General features: G+C 39.0%; 1 non-coding gene and 1 pseudogene across 1 annotated transcript; one reads left to right on the top strand and one right to left on the bottom strand.

The window, feature by feature from the left end:
* The first annotated feature begins 1,337 nt into the window (after positions 1-1,337).
* Positions 1,338-1,468, top strand: LOC128568263 (small nucleolar RNA SNORA63). Its single transcript, XR_008375081.1, has one exon. It is a non-coding gene; the product is annotated as a small nucleolar RNA SNORA63 (small nucleolar RNA).
* A 16,481-nt stretch (positions 1,469-17,949) lies between these two features.
* LOC128567490 (Golgi apparatus membrane protein TVP23 homolog B-like) lies at positions 17,950-19,588 on the bottom strand (annotated as a pseudogene).
* Between the last annotated feature and the right edge of the window lie 1,070 nt (positions 19,589-20,658).

The raw sequence follows: 20,658 nt of genomic DNA, 5'->3' as shown, positions 1-20,658 counted from the left end.
CATTATTTCTCCAAGTATTATGAAAACTGTTACATCTGTTTCACTGATTTCTCAGCATAATCAGTCATTATCTCTTTTTAAGGTTATGTTGCTTTTGGACCCAATGCTAATCAATATGTTGGAAGTTATGAAGAAGTTCATGACAGAGCCTTCTCAAGTTCTGGTGAAGAAGGAAGAATTGGCTGTTGAAGGATCAGTGTTTTACAATAACTTGGAAAGAGGGTAATGTTTTTCTAATTGGTATACATAAAAAGTATAGCCAGGGCCTTTTATTTTACCTTCTTGTTTAAACTCTGTATTAAAATTGCAAAACGACTGTTATGTAATAATAGTAGTAATTAAGCTAGCAGAGATTTAAGGAAAAAAAAAAAAAAAAAAAAACAGGAGAAAACTGAACAACTGTACCAGATAAGAGAAAAACTGAGTTTAACCTTTAAAGTCCAAAGTACATTCTTCTAAGATAGGGACGATATCTGTATTTAGCAAAAATTAATAGAATGAATGGATAACAGGTCTCTTCCGATGGCAGGGATGGAGGTAGAAAATGGAAGGGCTTTTTATTCCTACTCTGATATGCATTAGCATTTTCCTCTATGAAATGCAGTGTGTTCTTTATGTGTGTTCTTTATGACCTGATAGAAATTGTGTATTCTTTATGACGTGAGAGATTGACCATTCAAGCTATTCTTTCTGAAACATAAGGTGAAGGCTATATTGGCTTCTGAGAAAATGCATGCCAGAGATTTCAGCTTCTAGAATGATGAGGTGCTCCTTCCTAGTGTTGCTAATTAAGATGTTGTTAATATTTAAGGATAGTTGATCTTTGAACAACACAGGAGTGTGAAGTCTCATTCTGTCAAAAATTTGTGTAACTTTCGACTCCTTCAAAACTTTGTTAATAGCCTAATGTTGACTGAAAGCCTTACTGATAACACAAGTAGTCAATTAATACATATTTTGCATGTTACGTGTTTTGTGTACTATATTCTTACAATAAAGTAAGGTAGAGAAAAAAGAAAATACTATTAAGAAAGTGTTTTTAGGGCAGCGCCTGTGGCTCAAGGAGTAGGGCGCCGGCCCCAGCCAATAAACTGCATACAAACAAAAAAAAAGCACTTTGAAGAAAATCATAAGAAGAGGAAATACATTTATCCATTAAGTAGAAATGCATCATCGTAAAGGTCTTTATCATCAGCTTTATGCTGAGTAGACTGAGAGCAGGGATTGGTTTTGCTATCTCAGGGGTGCCAGAGACCGAAGAAAATCCACTTTCATATAAGTGGACCTCAGCAGTTCAGACTCTTTTGTTCAAGGGTCAACTGTATTTCCTTACACTGATGCAGGATATAGTAACAATGTAGCTGTGAAGTGCAGCATTGTCTTTGCCCCCTGCTCAAAATAAAGCTGTCACCTTTCAAGCCCTGTCTGCCCCTGTGCTCTAGCAGCAGGGATGCTTGGTCTCATACATGTTTACCAATTTAAGCACTGACTTGAAAAATGACTCCTGAGAATTAGGGCTTGTTAATATTTTGCAGGTAGTGACAGAAGGGAAAAAGCTGATCAGGAGGGAATTCGGATAAAGGACAAACCAATTTTTTATTATTACTGACTTATTGGTAAGTATTTTGGTCCCTTATTTTAATATCTATCTACCAAAAGTTGATTAAGGGGAAGGTTTATAGTATACTATGCCAGCTCAAGTTGTGAGGGAATAAAGACAACACTCCACAGTGAACCGTGCTGTTATATATAGTTCATTACTATTCTGTGGCCTAGAAGAGGGTATAGCAGTTGCTTTTAGAATCAGAATTTTAATTCATACTGTCATATCTCAGGTTCTTAATTTTTATGTTCAAGTAGTATCTATGGTTATAACTTATTAAAACTGCATTCTTGCTAGCTGTGGTTCACGCCAGTGCTGTAATCCCAGCACTGTGGGAGGCTGAGGAGGGAGAATTGCTTGAGCTCAGGAGTTTGAGACTTGCCTGAGTGAGAGTGAGACTCCCAACTCCTAAAAAAATGGAATAACCCAGCCGGGTGCTGCAGTGAGTGCCTGTAATCCCAACGGCTTCTAGAGGTTGAGGCAGAGGGATGCCCACAAGCCCAGTCTGAGGTTGCAGTGAGCTCTGACGTCATTGCACTCTGTTCAGGGGCATAAGGTGGGACTCCGTCTCAACAACACAAAAAAAAAGCAAAGAAATAAAAAAATAAAAATTAAATTAAAAGGCTGCATTATCAAACTGAGTATTTGTCGTCATCTTTGGATTCCTTGCTTTTATTCTGTGAAATAAATTTATGTAGGGTTATGTATCACTTAACCATGGGAGTATGTTCTGAAAAGTGCATCCTCGGGCAATTTTGTCATTGTGCAAACTTCAGTCTAGATGGTACAGTGTACTACACCTAGGCTATATGCTATCGTCTGATATGGTATAAGTGATTAAAAATTATATGGTATAAGTGATTAAATAAATGGTACACCTATATAGGGCACTTACTATGAATGCAGTTTGTAGAACTGTAAATTTCGCTGGGTGAGTCAGTGAGTGGTGAGTGAATGTGAAGTTCTAGGACATGACTGTGCACTATTATAGACTTTATAAACACTCTACCATTGGGCTACATTAAAAAAAAAAGTAATTGCGCTATGAGTTTATGATGGCTACAGTGTCATTAGGCAACAGGAAGTTTTCAGTTCCATATAATCCTGTGGGACCCCCATCATACGTGCAATCTGTAGTTGACCAAAATGTCATCTTGTGGCACATGACTGTATTGTCTTTCAAGGTGATTTTGTCAGCCAGACAATTTTGAAAATCAGGCATATGAATCAGGAAAATAATCTTACCACTTTATGACGTGATATTTAAATTCTACTTGAGAAGATTCATGGTTGGTCAGAACAAAGTGGGAAAGAAAATGTGAAATGTAGCTAAGACTTTGGATTTTATATTGTTAATATTCAAAGGAACAATCAATAATGCTATTAGATCTGGTTGTCTTATATGTGGGTTTTTGTCCTTTCTTGGTGATTCCCCTATTTGGAATTTTCAGAGTTTTCTGGTAGTCGTTTATATTGACCCTGACTTAGTTATAGTGGCTTTATCACAAAATGAATTGTGTCTTTCTATTAATATAAAAATGATTTTGTTTAAAAAACACAGTAGCTGATAGGAGTATATGACAAGATGGTGGTCAGAAATGGCAGAAGTTGATTTAGGGCATAGATCCATGAGGGAAACTGCAGGTTGTTTGGCTAAAGAATGAGTCAGTACTTTCATATTCTTCTCCTGTCTAGTTATTTGATATAAGTTGCTCCTGTAAGAACATTTTTGATTGGTTGTGTTATCTGTTTTGGTAGAGAGCTATAATGGAAAATATATTTTAGCCTTTTTTAAAAACCTTTTTATTTTTAGAGACCTTTAGACAAGGTCTCAATATGTTGTCTTAGGTTAGACTCAAACTCCAGGCTCAAGGAATCCTCCCATCTTATCCTCCCTGGTAGCTGGAACTATAGGTGTGTGCAGTATGCCTGGCTCTGTTTAGTCATTTGTGTTACAATGTGTGAGATGAACTGAGCAGGAAACAGTGATAAATATGGGTTACCCTAATAAATTCTTAAAGGTTTCCAAGGCTGTCCAATAGAACTTTCTATGGTGATGAAAATGTTCTGTATCTATGGTGTCCAAAGTGGGAGTGATAGATCACATGTGGGTATTGAAATGTGGTTAATGTAACTGAAGAACTGAATTTTCTATTTTATTTAATTTTAATGAATTTAAATTTACATAGCTACATATGGCTAGTGACTGTTCTATTACACAGTCATATGTAGCTATGGTTAAACAATAGTTAAAAATTCCAGAATTTATTATATATTTGCAATTTACATTCCCAAAAGTGTGTCAAAATGGATTTCGTCCTTGGTGTTTACATCTGCCCCAGGCTGATGCCCCTCCTGGCTGGCCCACTCTGGTGTGGGCTTTAACTTTACCACCACAGACTCATACTGCCATCTGCTTTACAAATGGTAATGTTCCAGATGCCTGAGAAAATCTCACTTTACAGCCAGATGAGCAGTGGATCTTTTCATACTAACGGCAAAAGAAATCTTTTTTTTCCCCTAAATAGTTTGATCATTATCTAGGGGTTCCCGTCAGAAGCTTTCTACAGATAATTTTGGCAAATAAGCAGCACTGATGGTTGCTGAGTAACTCATATCATACAGTAGTTCATGTAGCACTTGATAAATAATCTCCTGATTAATAATTCTTCTTTTGTTCAGAACTGGCAGTGGAGTCAACTTGGAAGGCAAACTGTGACCGTAAATGTTGAAGGGGACAAACGGGTTCTTTGTGACGATACGTATACTACCGTGGAGGAAATGCCCACGAATGTGGCTGACCTTATTTCATTCCTGGGATGAGACAGTTTTTTTTGGTATTGTTGTTATTTGTTTTTATTTTTATTAAAGTTATACATACAAGCACGTAGGTTTATGAATCAAACAATTCTACAAGGTGTGTAGGAAAAAGGAAAAAAAGAAGCACCAGCAGCACTCCCAGAGGCACCTCTTTTAGTCTTAGGGCTGTGGCTGGTAATACAAACTCAGCACAAATGGAGAACTCCATCCCACAGCGGCCTACATGAGGCACAGGATTACACACTTTGCTACAAAGAAAATGGGAAAAGGGGGCAGTGAAGCAAAGGTGATATTACATTTCTGATTGGTGCTCGGGAACATTATACATAAGATAAAGCAAATAAACAGTTACCTGTGTACATTAAGTTAAATGTTAAGGAGTACCTAGGTGTCTTAGGGTCTGAGAGGGATGGAGGGATGATGGATTCTCTCTGCATTTGTGCTTGGTCTGATAGGTGAGGTTACAATCAGTGTGTGTCAGTGAGATATTTAACAGACTCCAGCCTTAACGGGCAAGAGTTCAGCTTAGTTCCTAGGACTGGTTTCTATTACCTGTAGGTCCATCTTGTTCCCATTTTAGGCTGCTTTAAAAAATGTTTTTTTCTTAAAAAAAGCAAAATTTTTTTCTTTGATATTTTCCTTTTTCTGACATTTACATTATAGTTATGCCATAATTTTGGCCAGATTGATATTCCATTTGCTTGATTAGGATCATGCGGAAGCTTTCCACAATTGAGTCATGTAATAACCTTTTATTGTTCTTCCTTTCTCATACAATGTGGTTTAATTTTTCCATTGTTTAATACGTGGCTGAGTTGTCCACGTATTTATTATTAGTTCAACTCCAAACTTCTTGCTGGTTGCTTAAATCTCTCTCAGATTGTTCATCCTTAGGAAGTAGCCTTTCCCACAACCTCTGATTTGCTACTATCTGGACTGGCTGATCTCTAAGTAGGAGGCATGACTGTCATCCTGGGGGTCCCCTTCATCTGTGTTAGAGAGGCCGTGTTGTGGCCTCCTCTGTCATGGGCAGCTCCTTTACAGTGGAGAACATCCCCTCGTAACTAATTGTCTGTGGACAGACTCCTAAAAGCTCTTCCTTTCTCAGGTATGCTGACTGCTGACCCATTCTCCTTAGGCCAGCCAGAGGGATCTCAACTATGATGTCCCATGCCACGTGAAGCCACAAAGATTCCTGAAAGCCAATGAGATAGTCTTAACTGCTCACTATTGCTGAATAAGTGATTGTGCTTTTTTCACTGGGAATATTTGAATCTTGTCTCAATGCTCAGATTAGATCAGAAATACAGATTTTGATAGCAAAGCAACTTTTGTGAGGAAAGTCATTGGCTTTATCCTCTTTAGAGTTAGACCCTTGTGGCTGAGTATGAATAATGTGTATCTATAAAAATCTTTCTGAAGAAATTATTTCCTAGTTCTGCAAAACTAGGGTACTAAATTGGGTACTCTCTATCACTTAATAACATACTAATATATTATTAAAGATATGTGCTGTATAAAATCAACTAAGTCTGTTAAGCTAGTGTATCTCCTTTTATTGTGTTAGTTATTAGCCTGAATAGAATGAACATTAAAATGATTTTTAAGAGAAAATATTTGTACATTGAATGCTTTTATTCCCATTCTTGAGATACTTTACTAAGAAGGAATATGTTCCTAGTCCATAAATGTATAGTTATGATTTAATTAAAAATTAAGTTAAAAAATCATAAAATATTTGAATTCATTTTGTTTGGTGTTGTGTTTTATTCAAAAAAGCATTTTATTAATGCTAAGTGTGAGCTAACGCCATTTGCTAAGCTCTAGCAGCAATCATGTTCTAGGGTTAAATCCCAGAAAAATCACCATATTGTGTATTAAATGTTCAATACATTACAATAAGGTATAATTTTCTTTAGTTTGGTCCTTATTCCTTTAAAAAATGTACTTTTTGCCATAACTCCATATTTTCAAAGGAAAAAGATAAGCAGTAATCTATAGTAAATATTCCATTTACAAAATTTCTCACAAATGTGGCTGTTTTTAAAAGGTTTAGTAGTTCTGAGTTAGCTGCTGCTGGACAGCAGTGCAGACTGATCAATGCAGATGTTCACCAGCACCATCTGCCCAGGATCATCTGCCGCAGATGAGAAAAAGAGAAGCATTAGAATGAGAGGTGCCTCCTCTTCTGGGGTGGGAAACATTTCTGGACATACAAAGTAGTTAGAACTACGAATCAGTAAAGTTCTTTTCCCATACAAGAACATGGGGTTGCTATAATGACTCTTTTTTTTTTTTTATTGTTGGGGATTCATCGAGGGTACAATAAGCCAGTTACACTGATTGCAATTGTTAGGCAAAGTCCCTCTTGCAATCATGTCTTGCCCCCATAAAGTGTGACACACACTAAGGCCCCACCCCCCTTATAATAACAGAAAGATTACCATAGAGTGTTGTCCTTTGTAAAAAATAGGCTTTATTATCTAGACTAGTTTTAGACTTACAGAAAAGCTGAGCAGAAAGTACAAAGGATTCCCATTTACTCCCTGTTCTCACACAGGCGTAGCCTCCCCCACATGGACACTTGTTACCATCGCTGAACCTGCGCTGACTCCATGTCTCTTCATAACTTAGTATCTTGTTTCTCTTCATAACTGAATAATAGCACATTGTCCTGTTTATTTACCCACTTGCCTACTGAAAGACATCTAGGTTGCTTCCAACTTTTGGCAATTATAAATAAAGCTGCAATAAACATGCATAGGTTGTGTGGACATAAGTTTTCAGCTCCTTTGGGTAAATAACAAGGAATGTAATTGCTAGATCATATATAGTAAGAGTATGCTTGTTTTGTAAGAAATTGCCAAACTGTCTTCTAAAGTGGCTCTAGCCTATTAGGCTGCTACTAGCTGTGAACAAGAGTTTCTAGTGTTCCACATCCTCACCAGCATTTGATGTTGTCATATCCTGATGATTCTCTGTTTCCTACTCACAAATTACTTATCAAGCTTTGTCTTGACCACAGCTAATAATTTGTCAGAAGGACGTCTCTGACACTCAGTGATTATTCCATCATGTATTTCATGGTGGAATAATTAGTTAGATCCCCTAGAAAGTAATCTGTCAGATTTCTGGTGAGAGCAATACCCTGTTCTTTCTCAGTCCCAGTCTTTTTTTTTTTTCACCTTTATTATTTTTTTTATTGTTAAATCATAGCTATGTACATTAGTGCAATCAAGGGGTACAATGTGCTGGTTTCATATGCAATCTGAAATATTCTCATCAAACAGTTCAACGTAGCCTTCATGGCATTTTCTTAGTTATTGTGTGTAGACATTTGTATTCTGCATTTAGTAAGGTTCGCCTGTACCCATTCTAAGATGCACCGTAGGTGTGGCCCCACCCATTACCCTCCGTCCACCATAACCTCCCTGCTCCCTTCCCCTTCCTTGGCCCTTTCCCCATAGTCTTGTGCTATAGTTGGGTTATAGCCTTCATGCGAAAGCTATAAATTAGCTTCATAGTAGGGCTGAGTATATTGGATACTTTTTCTTCCATTCCTGAGATACTTTGCTAAGAATATGTTCCAGCTCCATCCATGTAAACATGAAAGAGGTAAAGTCTCCATCTTTCTTTAAGGCTGCATAATATTCCATGGTATACATGTACCACAATTTGCTAGTCCATTCGTGGGTAGATGGGCACTTGGGCTTGTTCCATGACTTAGCAATTATGAATTGGGCTGCAATAAACATTCTGGTACAGATGTCTTTGTTATGTTGTGATTTTTTGGTCTTCAGGGTATAAACCTAGTAAAGGAATTATAGGATCAAATGGCAGGTCTATTTTTAGGTCTCTGAGTGTTCTCCAAACATCCTTCCAGAAGGAACGTATTAGTGTGCATTCCCACCAGCAGTGTAGAAGTGTGCCCTTTTCTCCACATCCACACCAACATCTCTGGTTTTGGGATTTTGTTATGTGGGCTACTCTTACTGGGGTTAGATGATATCTCAAAGTAGTTTTGATTTGCATTTCTCTGATGATTAAGGATGATGAGCTTTTTTTCATGTGTTTATAGATCATGCGTCTGTCTTCTTTAGAGAAGTTTCTCTTCAAGTCCCTTGCCCACCCTGAGATGGGATCACGTGTTCTTTTCTTGCTAATATATTTGCGTTCTCTGTGGATTCTAGTTATAGACCTTTATCGGAGGTATAACCTGCAAATATTTTCTCCCATTCTGAGGGCTGTCTATTTGCTTTACTTACTATGTTCTTGGCTGTGCAGAAGCTTTTTAGTTTGATCAGGTCCCGGGAGTGTATTTTTGATACTGCTTCAATTGCCTGGGGAATCCTTCTCATAAAATATTCACCCAGGCCGATTCCTTCAAGAGTTTTCCCAGCACTTTCTTCAAGTATTTTTATAGTTTCATGTCTTAAGTTTAAATCTGTTATCCAGTGAGAGTCTATCTTAGTTAATGGTGAAAGGTGTGGGTCCAGTTTCAATCTTCTACAGGTTGCCAGCCAGTTTACCCAGCACCGTTTGTTAAATAGGGAGTCTTTTCCCCACTGAATGTTTTTAATTGGCTTGTCAAAGATCAAATAATGGTAAGTAGCTGGATTCATCTCTTGGTTCTCTATTCTGTTCCAGACATCTACTTATCTGGTTTTGTGCCAATACCATGCTGTTTTGATCACTATCGATTTATAGTACAGTCTCAGGTCTGGTAGGGTGATTCTTCCTGCTTTGTTTTTATTGCTGAGTAATGTTTTGGCTATTCGAGGTTTTTTCTGATTCCATATAAAATAAAGTATTATTTTTTCAACATCTTTAAAATATGACAATGGAGCTTTAATAGGAATTGCATTAAAATTATATATTGCTTTGGGTAGTATAGACATTTTAACAATGCTGATTCTTCCCAGCCATGAGCATGGTATGTTTTTCCATTTGTTAACATCTTCAGCTATTTCTTTTCTTAAAGTTTCGTAGTTCTCTTTGTAGAGATCTTTCACATCCTTTGTTAGGTATACTCCCAAATATTTCATCTTCTTTGGCACTACTGTGAAAGGAATAGAGTCCTTGACTATTTTTTCAGCTTGGTTATTGTTGGTATATATAAAGGCTACAGATTTATGGGTGTCGATTTTGTAGCCTGAGACATTGCTGTATTCCTTGATCACTTCTTAAAGTTTTGTAGTAGAATCCCTAGTGTTTTTCAGATATACGATCATATCATCTGCGAAGAGTGAAAGTTTGATCTTTTCTGACCCTATGTGGATACCCTTGATCGCCTTTTCTTCCCTTATTGCAATGGCTAAAACTTCCATTACAATGTTAAAGAGCAATGGAGACAATGGACAACCTTGCCTGGTTCCTGATCTAAGTGGAAATGATTTTCATTTAACTCCATTCAATACGATATTGGCTGTGGGTTTGCTGTAGATGGCCTCTATTAGTTTAAGAAATGTCCCTTCTATACCAATTTTCTTAAGTGTTCTGATCATGAAGGGGGATGCTGGATGTTATCAAAAGCTTTTTCTGCAAGAAAAAGAAAGAACCATATGGTCCTTATTTTTTAGTTTGTTTATGTGCTGAATTACATTTATAGATTTACGTATATTGAACCAGCCTTGAGACCCTGGGATAAATCTGCTTGGTCGTGGTGTATAATTTTTTTGAGGTGTTATTGGATTCTGTTTGTTAGGATCTTATTGAGTATTTTAGCATCAATATTCATTGGTGATATTGGTCTATAATTTTCTTTTCTTGTTGGGTCTTTCCCTGGTTTGGGGAATCAAGGTGATGTTTGCTTTGTAGAATGTGTTGGGTAAGATTCCTTCTTTTTCTATATTTTGGAGGAGGTTTAGTAATATAGGTACTAGTTCTTCTTTAAACGTTTGGTAGAATTCTGACGTAACGCCATCTGGTCCTGGGCTTTTCTTTTTAGGGAGATTTTGTATAGTTGGTGCTATTTCTGAACTTGATATAGGCCTGTTCAACATTTGCACTTCGTTCTGGCTAAGTCTTGGTAGGTGGTGTACTTCCAGGTATTGGTCGATTTCTTTCAGATTTTCATATTTCTGAGAGTAGAGTTTTTTGTAGTATTTGTTAAGGATTTTTTTGAATTTCTGAGGGTCTGTTTTTATTTCATCATTACCATTTATGAAATTAGAGATTTTACTCTTTTTTTCCTGGTTAGGTTGGCCAAAGGTTTATCTATTTTATTGATCTTTTCAAAAAACCAACTTTTGGATTTATTGATCTGTTGTATAATTCTTTTGTTTTCAATTTTATTTAATTCTGCTCTGATTTTGGTTATTTCTTTTCTTCTGCTGGGTTTGGGGTTGGAGTGTTCTTCCTTCTCCAGTTGCTTGAGATGTCCCATTAAGTTATTAACTTCCTCTCTTTCCATTTTCTTGAGGAAGATTGAAGATTGAAGAGAAGAAGATTCTCTTGAGAGAAGATTGAAACTGGACCCACACCTTTCACCATTAACTAAGATAGACTCTCACTGGATAACAGATTTAAACTTAAGACATGAAACTATAAAAATACTTGAAGAAAGTGCTGGGAAAACTCTTGAAGGAATCGGCCTGGGTGAATATTTTATGAGAAGGATTCCCCAGGCAATTGAAGCAGTATCAAAAATGCAGTGCTATAAATTTCCCTCTTAGGACTGCCTTTGTGGTATCTCCGAGGTTCTGATTATTCATGTCTTCATTGTCGTTTGGTTCCAAAAATTTGGTGATTTCCTTCTTAATCTCGTCTATAACCCATCTATCCTTCAGCATAAGGTTGTTCAGCTTCCATGTTTTTGTATGGGTGTGCAGGTTCCTGTTGTTATTGAGTTCAACTTTTATTCCATGATGGTCTGAGAAGATGCAAGGAATAATTTCTATTTTTTAAAATTTGTTGAGGTTAGATTTGTGACCTAGGATGTGGTCAATTTTGGAGTATGTTCCGTGGGCTGATGAGAAGAATGTGTATTCAGTTTTGTTGGGATGAAATGTTCTATAGATGTCTGTTAAGTCCAGATGTTGAATGGTTAAGTTTAAATCTAAAATTTCTTTGCTTAGCTTCTTTTTGGAGGATCTATCTAGCTCTGCTAAAGGGGTGTTAAAATCTCCAACTACTATGCAACTGGAGGAAATCAAGTTGCTCATGTCTGTTAGAGTTTCTCTTATAAATTGAGGTGTGTTCTGGTTGGGTGCATAAATATTAATAATTGAGATCTCATCATATTGAGTATTACCTTTAACAAATATAAAGTGTCCATCCTTATCCTTCCTTATTTCAGTTGGTTTAAAGCCTATTGCATCTGTGAATAGGATAGCAACACCTGCTTTTTTCTGCTTTCCATTTGCCTGGAGTATAGAAGACTTTCCCTTCATCTTGAGTCTATATTTGTCTTTTAATGTAAGATGTGATTCTTGGATGCAGCAGATATCTGGTTTGAGTTTTTATATCCAGTCAGCCAACCTGTGTCTCTTTAGAGGACAATTTAAACCATTCACATTAATTGAGAATATTGATAAGCCATTGAAGAGTCTGGTGGATATTTTTAATCCTTTTGTGACTGTGGAAGTTGGAATTTGATCAGAATTTTCTGGGTGGGTTTACTTTTGTGGTGGAGGATTACACTGGTCTTTATGAAGGATGGGTCTGAGAATATCCTGGAGAGCTGGTTTAGTTGTGGCAAATTTCTTCAACATGTGAATGTCATTCTTCAACATGTGAATGTCATTGAAGTATTTAATTTCTCCATCATAAATGAAACTCAGTTTAGATAGGTACAGGATCCTGGGTTGAAAGTTATTTTGTTTTAGGAAATTAAAAGTCAATGACCATCCTCTTCTAGCTTGAAAAGTTTCAACAGAGAGATCTGCAGTTATTCTAATATTCTTGCCCTTGTAGGTGATGGTTTTTTTTTTTTCATCTGGCTGCTTTCAGAATTTTCTCCTTCATATTAACTTTAGTGAAATTGATTATGATGTGTCTCGGGGATGTCTTATTTGGGTTGAGTCGTACTGGAGTTCTGAAACTATATGCTATCTGAATTTCAGAATCTCTTGGCATGTACGGAAATTTCTCCTTCATAATCTCATGGAGAAGATATTCTGTGCCTTGTGAAGTCAATTCGTTGCTTTCGGTGATCCCTATAAGACGAATATTGGTTTTCTTCGAATTGTCCCAGAGCTCTCTGAGAGAGTGATCTGTTTTTGCTCTCCATTTCTCTTCCTCTTTGAGAGTTTGGGAGCATTCGAAAGCTTTGTCTTCAATGTCAGAAATCCTTTCTTCTGCTTGCTCCATTCTGTTGCTGAGGGATTCTACTGTGTTTCTCAGATCATTAAGGGCTGCAACTTCTTGTCTCAATGTGTCAATATCTTTGGTCATTTGGTCTTTGAATTCGTTGAATTCTTGAGATATCTTGTGGGTTACTGCTTGGAATTCTAATTCGATTTTATTTGCTATGCAGATTCTGAATTCGATTTCTGACATCTCAGCTATTTGTTTGTGCATGGGATCTTGTGCTGTGTCTGCCCCATTGATCCTTGGGGGAGTTCATCTACACTGATTATTCATATTGCCAGGGGCGGTGCCTGTGGCTCAAGGAGTAGGGTGCAGGTCCCATATGCCGGAGGTGGCGGGTTCAAACCCATCCCTGGCCAAAAAAAAAAAAAAAAAATCACATTGGCAGAGTTTTTCTGTTGATTTCGCCTCATGATTGTTTTTCGCTGTGGCCTCTGGCCGTCCTCAGAGTTGGGAGGTGTCTCTCCAATATTAGACCCCAGCAGGATCACTCTATTGTTGCTGGATCTTTGTAGGGAATGACCCTGTGTAGTTCCTCTGTGGCTGCCCCAGCTAGGGAGTTCTGGTTGTGGAAGCAGCTCCAGAGTGTGACACACCCGGATCCAGCAACAGGGCGGGATGTGGTGTGCACAGTTCTGGAGTGCCTGGCACCCAGTGAGTTTGGCACAGAGATTCCAAGGCTCCAGCAGTCTCTGGCCAGGAGAAGTGCAGAGGCAGGGAGATCTCCGGAGGGCACGCAGCTACCAGTGTTTCTGGCCAGATGAGCCAGCCGGTGTGGAGGCAGGGAGTATACAGGAGGGAGGGAGGATGCAGCGTTGTGCAGTTCCCGCAGTTCCTGGTCAGGGAACTGAAACATGTGGAGGCCCAGCAGGCACAGCTCTTATGGAGGTCCAGGCAATGCCAAGCCCAGGAGTTTGAGGTTGCTATGAGCTGTGACGCCACGGCACTCTACCCAGGGCAAGAGCCCAAGGCTCCAGTGTGCCAAAACTGGTCTCACTCTGCCCCTGAGGGTTAAGGCTGTAAGGCAGCTCAGTCCCCGCCTTTAGGCTGTTCAGTCACTGGGTTACTAGCTCCTGCCCGATCCTTGCTCTGGGACCCTGAGGGCGGAGCTTACCAGGGCAGTTCTCTCACAATGGCTCCCTGGGGCCCACAGACAAATACTATTAACTTCGTCCAGCTCAGCGGCTCAGTCTAGGGCCCTAGACAATGCCCAAAGTTCTCCACACTCCTGCTCAAGCTCTCCCCAAGGCAGTTCAACTGAGTGCCAAGTCCAGAAACATCAAAACAGTTCACAGGTAAGGCCTTTCCGGTTTGCAGTCTCACTGCTGCTTATACTTATGGTTGCCAGCGGGATTAGGTCAATTGAGCACATGCAACCACTTGCCAGTTTTCCACTGTTTTTGTCCTCCTCTTGGGGTCCAGAAGTCCCTTGCTGACTCCCTGTATCCTCAAAGGGATGATTATAGGCAGATCTCACCAGCCAGAGATGCTTGGTGTCTTATCTCCCCAGACTCACCATGCCCAGTTGCAGGGAAGCTGTTACTCGGCCACCATCTTGCTCAACCCCCCCGAAGGAAACTCAGTCCCAGTCTTGATGCTTTCCACTTTCTTCATTACAAAACTGCTGCTGTGACAGGGCAAGTGCTAGAATCCCTGGAACTATCATATCAATTAAAAGACATCACTGCCTTCAGCAAGAAAATGTGTAAAAGAAGATCCTAATAAGATGTAGGGGATGGCATCTACCATGATGTCCACTCCCTGCAAAGACCAGAAGATGGGTGGAGAGAACAGTAAAGATGAAACAATGAAAAGGAAAAAAACAGCAAACAAACCGTAACTTGTATCATATTAGGAAAAGATATAACTACAAAATTTACTAGATAGCCTTTATGTCCCTGGCCTTAGCCCGTTCAGGCTGCTGTAACAGAATGCCATAGATTGGGTGGCTTATAAGCAACATATAGTTATTTCTCACAGTTCTGGAGACTGGGAAGTCCAAGATCAAGGCACTGGCAGATTCAGTGTCTGGTGAGAGGCCACCTCCTGTTTCATAGATGGCTGTCTTCTTGCTGTGTCCTTACATGGAGAAAGAGACAAGGGAACTCTCCATGGCCTCTTTTATAAGGGCGCTGATCCCATTTATGAGAGGGAAGCCTCAGGACCTAATCACCTCTCAAAAGTCCCACTTCCTAAAACCTTCATACTGGTGGTTAGGATTTCAACATATGAATTATGGGCAGGAGGACACTCAGTCTATAGCATTTCAGCCCTGGCTCCCTCAAATTCATGTCTTTCTCACATTACATCCCAATCACCTGAAAAATATTAACTCATTCCAGCATCAACTCTAAAATCTAAAATACAAAGTCTTATAAAAAAAAGATGGGGTCTTTACATTTTTTGTATTTACCTGGAAGGAGTTAAAGAACGTTCTCCTTTGTAAGTATCTCAAGAATGGAAAAGCAAGTATTCCTTGTACTCAATACGAATTTAAACTAGTAGATGAACAACAACAGGCCCACAGGAGAGAAAAACACAAATTCAAGAAAGGTGGGGTGGGGTGGGGGAAGAAGGGAGTGGTCTCAGTAGCTCTCACCTAATGGGCACAATGTAGGGGTACATGGTACACCTCTGGGGTGAAGGACTCAAATACATCTCAGACTTAACCTAACAAATGTAAATGATGTAACCTGAGAGTACGAACTCTTATATTGATCGGAAATAAAAATAAATAAATATAAGTCTCATCTAAATATCATCTAAATCGGATGGGAGAGACTCAAGGTATAATTCCTCCTAAGGCAAATTGCTCTCCAGCTGTGAACCTGTGAAACCAAACAAGTTCTATGCTTTCAAAATACAATGGTAGCACAGGCATGATATGGACATTTCCATTCCAAAACAGAGACACAGGAATGATGAAAGAGGTAACAGGGCTCAGGAAGTCCAAACTACAAGGCAAACTCTATGAGACCTGAAGGCCCAAGAACAACTGTCTTTGGCTTGATGCTGTTCCCTTCAGGACCACTGAGGAGGAGGCTCTGCTTCCAGTCACACTGAGCGGAGTGGTCCTGCCTCATGCTCTCCAGCAGGGAATGTACCCCCACAGCTCCAGGCAGCCCTGCTCCCTTGCATTTGGACAGACACCATCTGGCCTATTATAAAGCAAGGCAGTTACCCCCACCACCACCATCACCACCTTTTGAAACTACAGATAACCCTGTGATCTCTGGATTGCCTTTGGCATCATTCTTCCCTTTTCTTAAAGAACAGTACACATTTTTAGCCAAACAGATCTGTGGATCCCCCCATTCTATAAAACCTAAGAAGTCCAACAGCCTTCCTTCACTCCCATGTTCTTCACCTTCACCTCAAACTGGCAGTTTTCCTCCTGGGGTGACTGATCAAATAAATTCGTAGTTCATATTCATACTGATCTCCCTATCAAATGGTTGCTTGGTAATACTCTGAGTGGTCTCATTTTCTACAATATGGATAAGCTAAGAAATGTCAAATCTTCAAGTTCTGGTTGGTTTTTGCTTAACAATTCCATCTTTAAATCCATTAATGCAAATACACAATTTGTAATATCCCCATTATATCAAAAAATAGATTCATAAAAAAAGTCTTATAGACATTTAGTATATCAAGTGTGTAAATGATCATGCTCACTGTGACATAAGAATAATACTCTCTTTGTGTTAAAAGTTAATTAGACATACTGCTCGGGAGGCTGAGGCAAGAGAATCGCTTAAGCCCAAGAGTTAAGAGGTTGCTGTGAGCCGTGTGACGCCACGGCACTCTACCCGAGGGCGGTACAGTGAGACTCTGTCTTTACAAAAAAAAAAAAGTTAATTAGACATAGCACCACTGAAGAGCTTCCAGGATGTTCTAAAGCAAAATATGGCTATTCTTTCCATAAAATAAATAGAACAGCAGCAATCTCTAAGTTTCTCTTAAACATAAACTATGAAGATTCTGTGTATATATATACATACATATAAATATGGTCTTAAGTAAAAAACTAGTTAAAAATAAAAATAAATGAAATTTTAGAAACTAGTTAACAGCACTAGCCTGAATTTGGTTTTTTACTTACATATGTCTTAAGATGAGAAATTTCACCATGAAGTACATATTAAAAAGCCAACAGTTATTGGCTGAGCGCAGTGGTTCATGCTTATAATCCTCGCACTTTGGGAGGCCGAGGCAGGAGGATTGCTTGAGTTTAAGAGTTGGAGACCAGCCTGAGGAAGAGAGTGAGATCCTGTCTCTACTAAAAATAGAAAAAAAAGCTGGGCATGGTGGTGGGCACCTGTAGCCCCAGCTACTCAGGAGGCTGAAAGGCAGGACCGCTCTGCTCAGTGTGACTGGAAGCAGAGCCTCCTCCTCCTTCCCTCAGTGGTCCTGGAGGGAACAGCATCAAGCCTAGATGTTTGAGGTTGCAGTGAGCTACAATGATATCCATGTACCAATTATTTCTAATTTATATATAAGCCAATACTCTTATTATGGATGCAAAACTTTCTTTCTAATGTGATGTACAGAAATAATATACTGAGGTAGACTAAGAACATTCTTCAATGTTCTATAGATCAAAATGCAAAGATCTACATATGTATATGAGCACAAGCACTTTAATTGATATATACAGATATTTCATAATTATGTGTACACGTATGCACACCATGACACAAATTTTAACAATGTTTCTAGCTACATCATGCTTTTTAAACCCCAACTGCTAAAACAAATACAAACTTAGTATGATATCACTTTTCCTTTTTTTTATTGTTGAGGATTCATTGAGGGTACAAGATGTGTCACACACTGAGACCCCACCCCCTCCTTCCTTCCCTCTCTCTGCTCTTCCTTTTCTCCACCCGCTCCTGCCTTCTCTCTCTCTCTCTCTCTGCTCTACCCTTTCCCCACCCCACCTTGTCATTAATTGTCATTAATTGTCCTCATATCAAAATTAAATACATAGGATTCATGCTTCTCCATTCTTGTGAAGCTTTACTAAGAATAATGTGTTCCACCTCCATCCAGGTTAATACAAATAAAAATTTTCCTTTTTTAAATAAAATTTCTAAGTGAAAAAACAAATCTAACACTCCCCTTTGCACCAGGTACTGAGGTCTAAAAGGTTCAGAGTCAAGAATCTTGTCAGCTGTTCCTTGATGTAATAGAATGTAAAAGCTTTCTCTTTCTATTCAGGAAGTCTGATCATCTAAGTGTTTTGTCTTAGAAACTGCTTTCCACCATAAGATGTAGTTACGCTGGTTAAATTCTTTCTACTACCCACTTTGTTCCTGATGTAGCCAGAGAAGTCAGCACCCTTGTAGCACCACACCCCTGAAGACCATTGCCAACCACTTCACTCCAAAGAGGAAGAGAGCTTTACATGTAGATATAGCACTGGACAGGCAGTGAGTCCTAACCAAAGGATTTTTTATTCAGCCTCTGAAACAGTTTTTTTCTCTTAAGGGGATGCCTTCTTGGACTCAAACACCCACTGGCTCTTTTCTATCTTCATCAATACGATTCCACTAACACTGGCAAACCTTTAATCTACACGGGACATTATGTTGCAACATCAATATCTGTTTTTTCTAGTAGACACTGCAAAACCTTTCCAGCCCTTACCCCTTGTCCAATTCAAAGCTGCTTCCACATTTTTAGATATTTACTGGAGTAGTGCCCCACTCCTTGGTCCCAATTTCTGTCTTAATTCATCTGGGTAGATAAGTCCAAGATCAAGGCACTGGTAGATTCAGTGTCTGGCAAGGGCCTGCTGTCCCACAGACTAGTCTCATCCCTGAGGACTCCACCTTATGACTAATCACCTCCCAGAGGCCCCACCTCTTAATAACATCACAGTGGCCATAGGATTTCAACATGTGGATTTGGGGGAGCACAAACATTCAGTATATAATATAACATACGGTTAATTAGCGTGGATTTTATCCAGGCCTGAGGTCCGACATGGTCTCTATCCACAGACACCTTTGAGTTCTCTCTTAAACTTAGTAACACAAAACACTCCTTCCTCCTCCACACTTTCCCCTCCAAGGGCCCCCCTCCCAATTTCTTCTTCCTGCTACCTCCCTAATGTCCCAAGTCTCTCTGCCAGGCCATTAAATGTATGCAGTCCTCTGTTGTCGTCTCCACACTCTTCTTAAGTGGCCTTTGTGTGTTTCTGAGCAGCAGACCCACTGCTCCCCGGGTCTTTTCAGTCAGGTGACTCGCCTGGCACCTCGACATGTTCAAAGCCAAACTTACTATCTTGCTCGAGGGCTACTAACCTCATTACCGTGAACCTCTTCTTTTATTACACGGGCTATTTGCCAAATATATGTAGATAAGCAAAGCTCAGTTTGTGTTTATTTGGACAAGATCTCAATATCTTTTGTGTTTTCTGAAATTTTATTAAAATCTTCACAGAAATCAAGAACATGAAACTCCATTTTTCAAATCAAAGTACCTGGAAAATAAGGGTAACATTTTGGTTTTGTTGCTGCTGCTGCTGCAACTTAAGATACTGCTCAATATAGTGTAGAAAGGATTTGTAGTAATAGCTGACAGAATCAGTTCCATTCTGCAAGTGTCCCCCACATCTATTATCAAAATTTTCCCTTTTGTTCACCCTCAGGATATTTTAGTTGGATCCTCTGAATCAGGAGATGGAACTTTATTCAATTGCATGCAGCTATCAAAGAAATGATAATGCAAGTTCATTTGTGTGTTCTCAAAGTATCTCAAAGGAACTGGAAGGTCCTTGATTGTGCTTTCACAGATACACAACTGAAACAAAGTTTCACCAAACAATATTACCCTTAGTGCACTAGTCATTGTCCTCCTTTTTACAGTTGTGGTGACAACTCACAACGTGAATCCCATGAACCATTGACTAGTGGAGAGTGCAGTTTGAAGAGCACACCAGTAGAGGGAGCCTACGTTCTGTCCCACAAGAAACAGATGGCAACTCAAGATCACTGCCAAAACAAAAACAAACTCCCAAGTTCCAGATAAATAGGTAACATAATCCAAAAGAAAAACTAGTAGACTATAATTAGGCAAGATTATACATCTATCAGGAAAAAAAAAAAAAAACTAAGTCATCTAATCATTCCATCCCAACTCCAGTTTTCTTCCTGTTGGGAAAATAAAGTATTACCTGGTTCAGGTTTAAAAGTTATAAACACAAACTGATCAAAATCCTCTAGGAAGCTAAAGTAAAAATCAGTCTCACTTCTTTGTACCTTTCACTTTTAACTCTTTTAAGTCTCATGGTTGAACAATTCTTGGCTCTTATTCAGGGATTACAAGGGAGAGAGATAATACTACCTCTAAAACCTTCATATTTCATCACTTTCCACTGTAAGTATTTTTTCCTCTAGCTTGTTGTGGAATACCCTATTAAACAAATTCGTACCTGCTAAAACCAATCCATGAACCAAACTGGCATGTTAAAAAGAAACCTTAAGTCACCCAGAATTTACTGGAAAGCTTGTTATTTTTTTTTATTCTAATTTTTTTTTTAATTGTTGGGGATTCATTGACGGTACAATAAGCCAGGTTACACTGATGGCAATTGTTAGATAAAGTCCCTCTTGCAATCATGTCTTGCCCCCATAAAGTGTGACACACACCAAGGCCCCATCCCCCTCCCTCCTTCCCTCTTTCTGCTTCCCCCCCATAACCTTAATTGTCATTAATTGTCCTCATATCAAAATTGAGTACGTAGGATTCATGCTTCTCCATTCTTGTGGTGCTTTACAAGAATAATGTCTTCCACGTCCATCCAGGTTAATAAGAAGGATGTAAAGTCTCCATCTTTTTAATGGCTGAATAGTATTCCATGGTATACATATACCACAGCTTGTTAATCCATTCCTGGGTTGGTGGGCATTTAGGCTGTT

This window comes from Nycticebus coucang, chromosome 16, assembly GCF_027406575.1.
Source record: "Nycticebus coucang isolate mNycCou1 chromosome 16, mNycCou1.pri, whole genome shotgun sequence".
Lineage (NCBI taxonomy): Eukaryota > Metazoa > Chordata > Mammalia > Primates > Lorisidae > Nycticebus > Nycticebus coucang.
This window is presented reverse-complemented; position numbering and strand designations above follow the sequence as displayed.